We start from the raw sequence: 14,737 nt of genomic DNA on the forward strand, positions 1-14,737 counted from the left end.
TCTCTCTTTCTCAACCGGCTTTTAATCCCAGGCGGGACCCCTCCATGGTGAGAACTATCCATTTAATCCTACTGCGGTTTCCTGTTCTTGGATCTAGGTGCACTCATGATTCACTGTGCATCTTAAGGTCCTCTGTGCAATCCCGTGGGCTGGAAACTCTTTTTGACAAACTCAACAAACGGGGATGCTTCTCGTTTTAGCAATCCTTCTCAGAAACCCCATACAATATCCTGTTCGTTTCCCAATTCTTGTGCCAGCCGCCCAATTACTTAAGCCTGTGTGGGATCAGAATTTTGAGTCATCTGCCTTTTGTCCCGTTTGACGTTTGCACAACCAGGTGAGTGCAAAATTGGGGTGAGAATTAGCACAGTGGGGAGAGCAGGAAGCTCAGCACGGAGAGATGGGCCCAAGTGAGCACTTTTATATTGCCAGGAACAAAGAATGTTATGCTCTCCAATATTCCTGAGATGAAAATAGGGGCATTTCTCACTAGCCTTCCCCCCATTTTGTCGCCCCCCCCACCAAAAAAGGTGAGTGCCACCACCACATGGAACACAGCACAACGCTTTCCACTGTCCTGAGAAAACCCCTTAATCCCAAGACTTCTGGGAAAAGATATATAATGAATTGAAGAAAAGTGTTGAAATATACATTTATTAAGAAACCAGAAGCCTTTCTACTTGGAATAATAGGTTTGGAGCTATCCCAAAAAGATGTCAGATTATTTTTGTATGCCACAACTGCAGCAAGAATCTTGTTAGCCAAAAACTGGAAGTCACAAGAAATACCAACAGTGGAGGAATGGCAGATGAAGATGATGGACTTTTTGGAGCTGGCGACCTGGCTGGAAGAATCCGCGAACAGAAAGAGGAGGAGTACCAAGAAGAATGGAAGAAATTTAAGGACTATTTGGCTAGATATTCTAACATAATATAATTAGAACTACTTGTAAGTACTAAATTGGCCTAGGAATAAAATAGGTTGAATTGTATAACTTTATGGATTGAGAACATTATGAAAAGAAAGAAAGATGTTAATGGAATAAGTTAATTTTATTTGAAAGTGGACATTGGAAAACTACTAAAATGAGTTCTATGAAAACACAGTTAGGGGGGATTCGAGGAAGTCATTTAACAATGATATTTAAATTAGGATTTTAACAGTTAGGAGATATGTTTGTTTGTTTATGTTTTTCTTTTGTGTCTATTATAAGTCTGAAATATTAATTTAAAAATTTGAAAATAAAAAGAAAAAAAGAAGACCCCTTAATCCCAAACTTATTTTATCGTTTGGTAGTTTTACAAAAAGAAAAAGACATACACATGCCAATAAATAAATTTTAGAAAGGGGCAAGATTAGATGCAGATGCACAAAGCACTTTAATTTTATTTTAAAACAAGACTCCTTGTGCTCCTCTCCCCATATCTTCCTGGAAAGCAAATGGCAGAGAAAAATCTCAGTTCTTTTTGACCAGGGGTGGCAAACCTGTGGTCTTCCAGCTACAGCTCCCATCAGCCCCAGACCAGCATAACCAGTGGCGTGGGATCATGGGAGTCAGTGGCATAGCGTGGGGGGTGCAGGGGGGCCGGGCGCACCGGGCGCAACATCTGGGGTTTAGGGTTAGGGGGCGCAAATGCACGGGTTAGGGGGCGCAAATTACTTGCCTTGCCCCGGGTGCTGACAACCCACGCTACGCCACTGATGGGAGTTGTAGTCCAACACCATTGGGTGGGCCAGAAGTTGCTCAATCCTGTTTCAGACCCGTTGCTACCCAGCATGACAGTGAGGTTGTCTGTCCCAAGCAGATGTGTGGTCAAAGAAAGGCAGTCATGACATTAAAAAACAAACAAACCAGAGAATCCTAGAATTGACAGGTGACCATGAAGAGTCTTCTGTAGCCTGTGCTCACTTACTTGAACCATTAGGATTTCGTTTTATTGCTTTCAATGCTGATGTGGTGCACCTTAAATGCTCCTGCTCTTCTCCTCTGGTGCAGCCAGACAACCTGGATGATATACAGTGGTACCTTGGTTCTCAAATGTCTTGGTCCTCAAACAACTTGGAATCCAAACACTATAAACCCGGAAGGAAGTGTTCCAGCTTGCAAACTTTTTTCAGAAACCAAATGTGCTCCGTTTTACGATACGATATCTTTATCGTCATTGTCCCATACAGAACAATGAAACTGAAAAATCTACATAAGACATTCAAAAACCCCTAAAAACTCTGAAACCCCATTTAATAATAATAATAATAATAATAATAATAATAATAATTTATTATTTATACCCCGCCCATCTGGCTGGGCCTCCCCAGCCACTCTGGGCGGCTTCCATAAAAACCAAAATGCAATATACTTTAGAGACTCCTTATGCTGCGTTTAGAAACAGAATTTGCATTTTGAGTGTTACGCTTCCGTTTTGAGTGCTACACTGAGGTCTGTCTGTTTTTGCTATTTATTTTGCGTTTTTGTTTTGCGGCTCTTTTTCGTTTTGTTCTTGTGACTGTGTGGAACCCAGTTCAGCTACTGATCAATTGATTGTATGACTGCAGTACATTGTTTATGTTTATTGCTTTCGTTTTACGGATCAACGGTCTCGTCAGATAGTAAAATTCATGTTAAGCTGGTGTTTTAGGGGTTGTTTTTAAAAGTCTGGAACAGATTAATCCATTTTGCATTACTTTCTATGGGAAGGCCCGCCTTGGTTTTGGAACGCTTTGGTTTTGGAACGGACCTCCAGAACGGATGAAGTTTGAGAACCAAGGTACCACTGTAGTCCATTTCTTTGGGTAGGTAAAGTCATTGGAAATTGCTTTATCCTGAGTCATTACTCCATCTAGCCCAGTATTACCCCTACAATGACTGGCAATAGCCCTCCAGTGCTTCAGCCGAAATCCTTGCCCAGCCCTGTTGTCTGGAAATGCCAGGAATTGAACCTGGAACCATCTGCATCCAAAGCACGGGCTCTGTCTCCTAAGCTATGGCCTTTCTTCTTGGTCCTGCCACCTTTGACCTAGATAGCCTTGCTGCTATTCTACTGCTGCTATTCTAGGACTGGTACTGGAAAGCCCAGGATTAAAGAGACGCCTCAACTAATCTTCCTCCAAGGTGGACCATTCCCTGACCATCTCCTGCTAGATAAGCATAAATATACTGTGGAGAGGCAGTTTAGTAGACTCATTCTTGGCTTTGTTATTGTCTGCTGGAAGATCCTTGAGAAAAGACTTGAGTCGTTATTCGTTTATTCGTTTATTTACATTTTGTTAGTCAACCTCATGTGTTTTTCAACGTGGAAGTTGCCCTCTGAACTACCACAGTAGCTTACTCCCAAGCAATGCTATCTTCAACCCTTCTCTAAACCAACCCTACAACCCAGAAACCATCACCGTGCCCAACGATAACAGCCTAGCAGAGACGCAGAACCTGTGGCCACCCAGACGTTGCAGGTCTACAACTCCCATCATCCCTTGACCGCTGGTTTTGCCAGCTGAGGAGGATGAAGGTTGGGAGTCTAGCCACACCTGGAGGCCACAGGTCCCACACCCTTGAAATAATACTTTCCCCTTCACCCGCAGAGTATGATATGGGAGTGGCCACCCCACAGAGGTCCTCAGGAACACCAAAAAAGCTCATTCAGGCAGGGGTTTAGGATCTCTCCCCGGATGTTCCTGGTTCAGGCTGAGCCTGGGAATTCTCCCTTGTTTCCACATGAGAAGGTTTGGTGAAGGCAGCACCCTGCGCTGTTGAGGTAGGCTCCATGGTGTACCTGGTGCTGATGGTGCGGCCAGACACACACCGGTACTCCGCATGCTCTTTCCTTTCCTTCCCATTCTGGCAGATGGTCAGCTCCACCGGCACCGAGGTGGTGGTCTCCTTCTTGACCACGTGGATCGTGAGCTGGGTGCAAGGAGGGATCTTGGCAGGCAACATAACCTCCACCTTCTCGCTGGTGGTGGTCGACTCGTGCTTCCCTTTCTCCACCGCCAAGACGTTGGCACCTCCTATGGTGACCTGGAAGGAGAAGCCAAGCTTGAGGGACGTGGTGTTGCTGAAGTGGAAGCTCTGGATGACGGTGGCATTGTACTCCCGGCAAGTGTTGGCAGTGAACGCTTGCTCGTACTCGGTGCAATTGGTTCCCACGATCTCGTCGATCAGAACGTCCTTCTCGTCCTCCACTTTCTTCTGGTCCCACAGGAGTTTGGCAGTGACGATGGGCCGGCCGGCCTGCAGGGGGCGCAAGTGGGACAAGCTGTCGTCAAAGTCAAGCTCCGTTTTGTAGTCGTGGACACGCTCCCCGGGCCAGGCGATGTGGTACCACCCGCTCCGGTTCGGGTGCTTATACAGGAGCCAGGCGCCGCTCTGCACCACGTGGGAAGAGACCCGGTCGTTGAAGTAGCCGTAGGTGAGGTTGGTTTCTTCCTTCACCACTTTCTTCTGTCCCTCATAGTTGGGGAGTTCGTAGAGGGTGATCTGGGGGTCGGAGAGATCGTAGTGGACCAGTCGGAGGGAGGAGATTTTGTTGTTCTTGTCGATCTCTTCGTAATCCCCTTCTTCAAAAGCAAATCCGTCCCCCTCAAATTTGGAGGCTTTGTAGGCGACCCAAGGCTGCCCAATCACCTTCAGGGAGGAGATGCAATCGCCAAAATCCAGGTCGTGAAGGTCAGGGATGTCGCAGGTGAACTCTTTGCTGAGCCCCTGAAAATTGGCCTTGTCGTACACAATTATCTTGTTCACACTGGGCTGTCTGGCAGACATGGCAACCTCTGCAGGAGCGTCTCCCATGGCAAATGGGAGTCAGAAATGGTGGTGTTGCCCAAGTCTCCACTGCTAGAAGGGAAAGTGGAAAGATTTACTTTCTTGGTTTGATTGTACCAATTTCACATGGAAACACAGACCTTCGCATGCATCTGCATGGGGCAACTTTTCTCCCTCTTCCTCCAAATCCTTCTGAAAATAATAATCTTATATTTTTGGTGAAAGTAGAGCCACATTTATGCCATACATTGAAAGCATTATGATACTACTTTAAACCCTAGTGGCTTCCCCCAAAGAATAATGGGAGCTGTGGTTTGTTAAAGTTGTTAGGAGAACCCTATTCCCCTCACAATTCCCAGAGTTCCTTGTGAAAAGAAGAGGACTGCTAAACTACTCTGTGAGGGGAATAGGGATCTTCTAACAGCTCTCAGTACCTTTAACAAACTACAGCTCCCAGAATGCTTTGGGGGAAGCCACAAGTGTTTAAAGTAGTATTATAATGCTTTCAATGTATGGCATGAATGTGGCCTTGGTCCTCACCCCTAACTAAAATACAGTGGTACCTTGGGTGAAGAACTTAATTCGTTCCGGAGGTCCGTTCTTAACCTGAAACTGTTCTTAACCTGAAGCACCACTTTAGCTAATGGGGCCTCCACTCCAGCTGCCGCCGTGGCACCGCCGGAGCACGATTTCCATTCTCATCCTGAAGCAAAGTTCTTAACCTGAGGTAATATTTCTGGGTTAGCGGAGTCTGTAACCTGAAGCGTATGTAACCTGAAGCGTATGTAACCCGAGGTACCACTGTACACCCATTTGTAACTGAAATGTACAAAGGTGCCCTCATCTGTTGTTACTTTTGCCACCATTCCCACCCAACCGTCGTTGTCTTTTCCCGTTGTCAGTAGACAGACAGGATTAAGATATTTTACGGTGCAGCATCTAGGCCACATTGTACCATAAACTGAGATTACATTTCAAACTGTCCTCTCCATTCAGTACATGCATCAAACTTTCTTCTGTCAACATACCAGATCCAAACAGTTTCCATGGACTTAAAAAAAGAGACCAGCCAAGATGACACACAAATTAACATATCATTGAAGTGAGGCTAATAGTATTGATGGGAGAGAAATTTGATTAAGTTCTCATACAAAGGCAAATCTACCTAATACACAAATCAAAACACACTCATCTTTTGAATATTGACGCTTCTCTGAATTTTGTAACACAGCTCTCAGCTGAGGAACATGTGCAAGTATGTGAATGCTAAAGTATGCATTAAAATGCATCTATTAGTGGGATAACATGCAAAAATGCATTGTATTAGGGAACATTTTGGAGGTCCCAGGTCGCAAGGTGGTTAGATTGATCACAACTAGGGCCAGGGCCTTTTCAGTACTGGCCCCGATTTGGTGGAACACTCTGTCACAAGAGACTAGGGCCCTGCGGGACTTGACATCTTTCCGCAGGGCCTGTAAGACAGAGCTGTTCAACCTGGCCTTTGGTTTTGACTCAGTCTGACCCTTACTTTCCCCTCTCCTTATAGTTTTGATCTATGGGCTACTTTTAAAATAAGGCTGCATTTTAAATTGCATTTTAACTTGTCTTTTAAATTGGTGTTTTTTTCCTATTATGTTTTTACTGTAATTTTACTGGTGTTAGCCGCCCTGAGCCCAGCTCTGGCTGGGGAGGGCTGGGTATAAATAAAATTTATTTTTATTGTTGTTGTTGTTGTTGTCTGGCTGGGGAGGGCAGGGTATAAATAGAATTTGTTGTTGTTGTTGTTGTTAACATTGCAAAAATATGTATATTAGGAGAAAATTATACTAATATACTGGCGAATGTCCATGTCGGCTTAAAAATAAATAAATAAATCACAAACTCAAGGAAACAGGAAACTGAGAGAAACTGCAATGGTCAGTTTCACCCATTCCTAGCCCACAAATACAGATTGGATGGCTCAGCGCACAGAAATAATTGGTAAGCATTTTTAAAAATATGGATGCTAAAGAAACGCTGGTTTCACAGTTAAGAGCAGTTGGGCCTTCCCTTTAGCAGAGTGGGCGAGGATGGGCCCTGCGTCCAATTATTGGGACCAAATCAAGGTGTGTGTAGAAAGTGGAGAAAGACACATTTTCTCTCATGCTTTTCCTAATGCTAGAACTCTCTGCTATCTAACGAAGCTTTGTGTTATCTAACGAAACATTGGAAGTTTCAGGACAGACCTCTGTACTCACTCCTGCAATGGCTCTGTTCTCCGTCAACATTTGGAGGCAACGCGCCTTTGAAAACCAGCCTCTGGGAATCTTGTCTGCAGGAATAGTGCTGTCGCACTCAGGATCTGCTTACAAGCTTCTTGTGGACAAGGGTGAGAACAGGAAGCTGGGCTTGACAGGCCAGTGCCAGTGGTACCTCTGGTTACGTACTTAATTTGTTCCGGAGGTCCGTTCTTAACTCGAAACTTTTCTTAACCTGAAGCACCACTTTAGCTAGTGGGGCCTCCCGCTGCTGCCGTGCCGCTGGAGCACGATTTCTGTTCTCATCCTGAAGCAAAGTTCTTAACCTGAGGTACTATTTCTGGTTTAGCGGAGTCTGTAACCTGAAGCGTATGTAACCCGAGGTACCACTGTATAAGCTTTTGCTTCACAGCCCTGTTTAGGGAAGCTTTTAATGTTTAATAGGTTATTGTATTTTAATACAGTGGTACCTCGGGTTACATATGCTTCAGGTTACATACACTTCAGGTTACAGACTCCGCTAACCCAGAAATATTACCTCGGGTTAAGAACTTTGCTTCAGGATAAGAACAGAAATCGTGCTCCGGCAGTATGGCGGCAGCGGGAGGCCCCATTAGCTGAAGTGGTGCTTCAGGTTAAGAACAGTTTCGGGTTAAGAACGGACCTCCAGAATGAATTAAGTTCTTAACCCGAGGTACCACTGTATTCTGTTCTTATGCTATGCTGCTTTTTAAAAAATCTGAATTACTGAGCTGTCAAGCAAGCAGCAGCTTGCGGCGCAGGCAAGGAGAAACTTTTGTGCTATATCTACTGATCAGGTAGGGTTGCTCTGTTTTAAAAAGTAAAGACCAGAACACCCTGAAAGTTGTTGTTTTTCCCCCCTAAAAGAAACCACAAAAATTGTTGAGCCAAAAAAAGAGAAGATTTTTTGATTGACCTGCCTGAGATCCGGACGTCAGTCCCGCCTTTGAAATCCCAGTTATGTCTGGGACAGTCCAGACGTCTGGCAGCTCCATGATTAAGACTACTGAGCATGGGAGGGAAAGGGTAGTTAAGTAATGACTAGCAAATCGTTCAAAATTGCCTCTTGAGGGGATTGCATAGGAGTCAGGAAGGAGGTAAAGGCATACTAGCTGTTGCAAACGGCTCACTATCACCTTCTTGAGAGTTTCCTGGAACATCTGGTTGGCCATTTTGTGGAGACCAAAAGGCTGCGCTCGGTACACACTCTTGGCTGTTCTTCCCATATTCTAAAAGGATCCTGTCCGCTATAACCCTGTAGCAATGATGTAGCTGAATACATTTCACCAGAGAGGAAGGTGATCTGAGCCTTGTGACAGATGTGAACCCGTTCCCCCTGTATTGCAATGCTTGGATTGAAACAGTCTGGATATCTTCTGCGTTGCCACTTTGGCTGCAGCACACAGCACACTTCTGAAGCACCTTTAAATCTCTCCCCTCCCAGAAAGGAATAATGGGAACTGTAGCTTACTCTTGGTGCAGAACTACAGTTCCCAGCACCCTTAAAGGTAAAGGTATAGGGACACCTGACCATTAGGTCCAGTCGTGGCCGACTCTGGGGTTGCGGAGCTCATCTCGCTTTAATGGCCGAGGGAGCCAGCGTACAGCTTCTGGGTCATGTGGCCAGCATGACTAAGCCGCTTCTGGTGAACCAGAGCAGTGCACGGAAACACCGTTTACCTTCCCGCCAGAGTGGTGCCTATTTATCTACTTGCACTTTGACGTGGTTTCAAACTGCTAGGTGGGCAGGAGCAGGGACCGAGCAACGGGAGCTCACCCCGTCGCGGGGATTTGAACCTTCTGATCGGCAAGTCCTAGGCTCTGTAGTTTAACCCACATCGCCACCTGCGTCCCTTAGCAAACTATAATTCCCATGATTCTTTGGGGCCGGCGCTGCTTTAAATGTATGTTGTTTGCAAAGCCATGTAGATTTACAACCCAATGAGCTTAGGGCTCCAAGGAAGAAACCAACCTACTCCTTCGCAGATATTGAAGGCTCAATGTATCAGAGCCAGTTTCACCTATTACATTACCCATGTTGACTGTGCAGCACCCCTGAACTCAGGACTCCAGTTAATTTCTAGGTGGAAAGAAGTGAGGCCAAATGCCATCCCCACCTCTTGCTTTGGGCAAACAGATGCAAATGCAGAACCCAATTTATTTCACCCCTTATAAGTTTTGGAAAATGTAAGCACCGGGTGTGGGAGAACATGGGTATGTCACAGGAAGCAGAAATTGGGATATGATCACGGTAGTGAAGCATTCAGACAACCATGTCTCCCTTGATTCAGAGGACTATAACAGAACTACAGTCGTACCTTTGGTTTTCAAACAGCTTACTTCTTCAACGTTTTGGCTCCTGAACGCTGCGAACCCGGAAGTGACTGTTCCGGTTTGCGAACTATTTTTGGAAGCCGAACATCCGACAGGGCTTCTGCAGCTTCTGATTGGGGCTGCAGGAGCTTCCTGCAGCCAATCAGAAGCCATGCTTTGGTTTCCAAACGTTTTGGAAGTGGAATGGACTTCCGGAATGGATTCCGTTCGACTTCTAAGGTACAACTATACTCCCCCCCACAAGCCACTACACACCAAAAAATGTATCATATTTATCCATAGCCTTTTAACAAATTTGTTGTGGCATTTTTGTGTTCATGGAACAGAGCCTTTTTGAAGTACAGTGGTACCTCGGGTTACATACGCTTCAGGTTACATATGCTTCGGGTTACAGACTCCGCTAACCCAGAAATAGCGCTTCAGGTTAAGAACTTTGTTTCAGGATAAGAACAGAAATCAGGCTCCAGCGCTGCAGCGGCAGCAGGAGGCCCCATTAGCTAAAGTGGTGCTTCAGGTTAAGAGCAGTTTCAGGTTAAGAACGGACCTCTGGAACGAATTAAGGACTTAACCTGAAGTACCATTGTAAACAATATAAGTGATGCAAAATATTCCTAGGACTCATTCACACAACCGCAGAAAATGCAGGTTATGTGGCTGCACAGGTAAACCCAACTCAACCTCATGCTGAGCACATGCCCCAAAACAATATTTACTGCACCGATGCTCTTGGCTGCTTTCCACTGACTTGGGAAATGTGTGTTAGGTTTTGAGCCGGATAAGTTCATGAGCAATGACCTGACTCCTTCACTGGATGAGCAGCAGATTCCTCACCCTGCTTGAGTTTCCAACATGCCAATTTGGGCATGTGAGTAAACCAAGCCATCCTCTTGGCACTACCCACCTTGGCTGGTTCTCACCCGAGGGCGCCAAGAAAGCCTGGTGAGGCAACTTATGGTAATTTCAAACAGGTCATCAAGTAATAACCTAATGACTGCAGGATTAGTATGGCCCAAACTCCCACTTGGTTCCCTGTCCCAGAGGCTCAGAGTCAAAGCATGAGGCAGGCAATGAGTTTGTAAAACAGCAGAAAGGAAGACCAAGCTGAAGTTACTAAGTGCTCCCACCACCAGGCAACTAATTCTTCCTCTTCCATCAGGGATTGAACACTCTATTGTTGTGTTTTAATTGTTGTAATAACAACAATAACAACACTGGTTCTCTCAGTTTTCCATTTTTCCAATATCAAAGTCAGTTTTCCACATTCCAGCAGCAAGTTTGGAATTAAGAAAAATAACCCTCTTGAAAATCCATCAGTGTTTTAGATCGAATTTCTCCCAGTACACACATTTAGGGGTAGCTTTGACTAATGTAACACATTCTGGCAAGCAATTTTCATGAACATATTCATTTTCATGCAGGACTTCCCCTAATATTTTTTTTTTTTTGGGGGGGGGGGAGGTAAACATTGGTTGGATGAGTGCATTGCAAAATTCAGATACATGCAAATTTCAAAAGGATGATTAAGTTTCAGTTCAAACCTCAAATGCAGATTTGATAGATTCACCTTTGAATATGAACTGAGTTGAGTTTCTCCTCCATCCCTACTTCCAATATACTATCTGAAATTATAGTTGTGTGTGGGGTGTGTGTGGACCAATTATTTTCCCACTCTCTCCCTCTTCCTTTGACTTTCAGGTACCTACAGAACATTGCAGAGAGCTTCTCAATGAGGTGGCAGTGAACTATAGCTGGTTCGGTTAATTTCTCTGCAGGACTGGGCAAAAGGCAAAGAGCAAGGTTTTTTTTATTTAAAAAAAGTTTAAAAAAATACTTCCTGCATTTAACAAAGGCTCAAGATACTGGTTTCCTCAGCTTCTTTCGCTAAAATGATACACAAACATAATCACTCCCTCTATTACCAAACTCAGGGTGGGTGCCGACAAAACTGTAACTAAAATAGCACCACCAAGAAGCAGAAGGGTGGTATAAGGACGCTCAGAGGAACCCGAAGTTTGCATCATTATTATTATTATTATTATTATTATTATTATTATTATTATTATTATTATTTTAAATTGGGACGGGTGAGGACGAAGCTTGCTCAGGAGTCATGGTTAAAGTAAAATGTCTGTTTGCGGGATCACAAGTTCATCGAGGACTGGGGAAAATTTACAGAATATCTGAAAAGTATATGTGATGAACAAACAACGCTAGTGGGATTTAAAGAAGTTTTGTGAAAGTTAGAGGAGTATTGTTAAAAAGGAATAGGATAGTAAGGGTATACTAAAACGCAATATTAAATTTAAGAATGAGTAAAGTATGTAAAAATATGTATGTTTTGCAGAGAATCTGATGGAAGTCTAAAAAGTTGAAATTTGTGAAAAAAATTTGATATGGTGAAATTGTATAATGGAAAATTTAATAAAAATTATTATAAGAAAAAATAAAGTAAAATGTCTGTTTGCACACTGTGCTTGTAAATTGTAAACAATGCTGAAAACCCTAATAAGCTATAGATAACAAAAACAGAAAATGGGGGTGTGAAACATTCCACCCTAGAGAACGGCATAGCTGGCTGGCGGAACCCCAAACAGAGCATTCCTGGTAGGTGAGGCTACCCTGCAACATTTTGTTGCAGATCCCGCTCGTATGTCCTGTTTTTAGGACTTATAAAAGCCAGGGCTTTTTCGGCTGCGGCTCCAACCTGGTGGAACGCTCTGTCACAAGAGACAAGGGCCCTGCAGGATTTGACATCTTTCCGCAGGGCCTGCAAGACAGAGCTGTTCCACCTGGCCTTTGGTCAGGGCGCAGCCTGACTCCCTCCTTTGGCAATCTTTACAAAACTTTAGTTTATGGTTGCCATCAATTTTGATTTTAATTCATTTTTATAATGTTTTATAATGTTGTACTGTTTTAGTGTTGTTAGCCGCCCTGAGCCCGGCTTCGGCTGGGGAGGGCGGGATATAAATAAAATTTATTATTATTATTATTATTATTATTATTATTATTATTATTATTATTATTATTATATCTCTGTGCTGTTCTCCCTTTCTTCTGCGGTACACGTTGCCCAAGCGTTCCGAATGCTGTGAAAGCTGAAAACCAGATCTACATCAAGGAGAACATTTCTGCACACGTGTGCAAGTTGACACAGAACAGCGATTCAGCCCATCACCTACGAACTAGAAGCCGCTGGTCCAAATCTCAGCAGCAATCTTAATGTGGGAGGGGGCATGCAGAAATTGGCATCTCAGTTCTTTCACCCTGCGCTCAAAGCATAGCTGTCAACCTTCCCTTTTTTTGCAGGAAATCCCCTTATTCCAGCGCCATTTCCCACTGCTTCCCGCTGCTATTCCGGATTGTTAGATATCCCATAGACTATCCCCGGGACAGGTGAGGCTGCTGATCCCTTATTTTCAAATCTGAAAGTTGACTGAATCGAGATTACTCTAATATTGTACTCCATGAACCAGAGAAAAAATAACAAAATGCAAATGGCTGGGTAAATTTGGATGGACTCTTCGGTTCCTTTGCTGCGGGGTAAGCAATCCTGCGTGAAAATCACCAGGCTGAATTAGCCAGACTGTTAGCAACCCACCTGTGGGACGCGGGTGGCGCTGTGGGTTAAACCACAGAGCCTAGGACTTGCCGATCAGCTGATCAGCGATTCAAAGCCCCGCAATGGGGTGAACTCCCGGTGCTCGGTCCCTGCTCCTGCCAACCTAGCAGTTTGAAAGCACATCAAAGTGCAAGTAGATAAATAGGCACCACTCTGGCGGGAAGGTAAACGGCGTTTCCGTGCACTGCTCTGGTTCTCCAGAAGCGGCTTAGTCATGCTGGCCACATGACCTGGAAGCTGTACGCCAGCTCCCTCGGCCAATAAAGCGAGATGAGCGCCGCAACCCCAGAGTCGGTCACAACTGGACCTAATGGTCAGGGGTCCCTTTACCTTTAGCAACCCACCACAAAGTTCGCAGGACACCCTCTCCCCACCCTTAAACCCCATTTTAGGTAGGTGGCATGGCTTACCCGAGACGACTGGCATCAACAGCTTGGTGTCTTAAACAACGACCGTCCCAGCACAAGAAGTGTTTATATCCCCGTGTTACAAACACACCCCTTTTAAATTGGGCGTTGAAGGCTGGGCTTTGATCTTGTCAGGACCTGAAGAGCAAAACTACAGGTTTTATCTGCCTCATGCCAACAGCAGACACATCCCACACATCTCGGGGAGCCAGATTCTCCCTCGCCCTGGGCGTGCAACAATCGTGTCACACAAACTCTTGACCACTTCCTTAGCAGGGCGACTACCACAGATTGCGGTAGGCTTGGCTTGTGACCTCGGCCAACTTTTCCACCCCTCCCACCGGACGCTACCCCAGCGAAGGCTCTAGGGACAACTCCCTGTGCTTCATCAACCTGTGTGCAACCACATATGTTTAAGAACAGGTTGAATCAGTCTCAGAAGCTTGTGCAACTCCAAGTCAATCGCTGCAGCTGTTTCCAGGTGTTCTTGCAACACCGCCAGTTAATTCCCTTCACACCCTTGGGAAGGTTTACCACTGCAACTTTGAAGGAAGCAGGAAAGGCTTCACGCAGACTTCCAGGATGCAAGAGACCAAACTTGCTAGCCCAGAGTTTGATCAGAGATGATCAAGCCTTCCCGTGCTATGAATTACAGTGTGACATGGCGCTTAGTGTGTCAGGCAAGGGACTGGGAGACCTGGGTTCCAATCCTTACTCGGGCACAAAGTTCACCAGGTGACCTTGACCCAACCACCAAGCCTCAACCCAACCTCCATTTCTTGGTCTCATTCGAACTCAATGCAAGGGTGTTCCTCAGCTGCAAAGCAACCCTTAAACTCATGCACCCACAGCCTTGATATGGTGGCGGTAGGTACACATGCAGCACCAGAAAATTCAGTGCTGGATTTACGTAGAAGTTAAACAAGCTATAGCTTAGGACCCCACTCTCTTAAGGGCCCCCCCAAAAAATTAAAGGAAAAAAAAAGCTGAGTGTACATTTCCAAAATATAACAAACAAATAAAATGAAACCTACACACAGCAACAGTGTTTTGTGTTGTGTAGGCTCCTATAATGTAAGTAATGCTAGCCTGCTCCCTAAAATATCACTGGTTTGCTCATTTCTATATATAGTGTGCCTACATTCTGCATGTGCAAATGGCTTTAGATACCTACTAGGTCCATAAATGACCATATAGCATATATTCAACACAAAAAACAGCGACAATTTGTTGTTGACAAAGGACAGCTGGACATATAAAGGGCCCCATTAATACCTTCAGTAGTTTAGGGCCTCATCAAACCTAAATCCGGCCCTGCCAGAAATGCAAAGCTCCGCGATTGATCAACTGCACAAAAGAACGA

At 44.9% G+C, this 14,737-nt stretch overlaps 1 pseudogene across 2 annotated transcripts; it reads right to left on the minus strand.

Moving 5' to 3' along the window:
* Positions 1-3,234: 3,234 nt before the first annotated feature.
* Positions 3,235-13,643, minus strand: LOC310837820 (epidermal differentiation-specific protein pseudogene; annotated as a pseudogene). Of its 2 annotated transcripts, none has more exons than XR_014568663.1 (2): positions 13,378-13,643; positions 3,235-4,825 (listed from the first exon to the last, which is right to left on the minus strand). The product of XR_014568663.1 is annotated as an epidermal differentiation-specific protein pseudogene (transcript). The 2 variants fall into 2 exon arrangements; XR_014568664.1 differs by having other exon boundaries at positions 3,235-4,828.
* Positions 13,644-14,737: the final 1,094 nt, after the last annotated feature.

Source organism: Podarcis gaigeae, assembly GCF_964106915.1.
Source record: "Podarcis gaigeae genome assembly, chromosome: 2".
Classification (NCBI taxonomy): Eukaryota; Metazoa; Chordata; class Lepidosauria; order Squamata; family Lacertidae; genus Podarcis; species Podarcis gaigeae.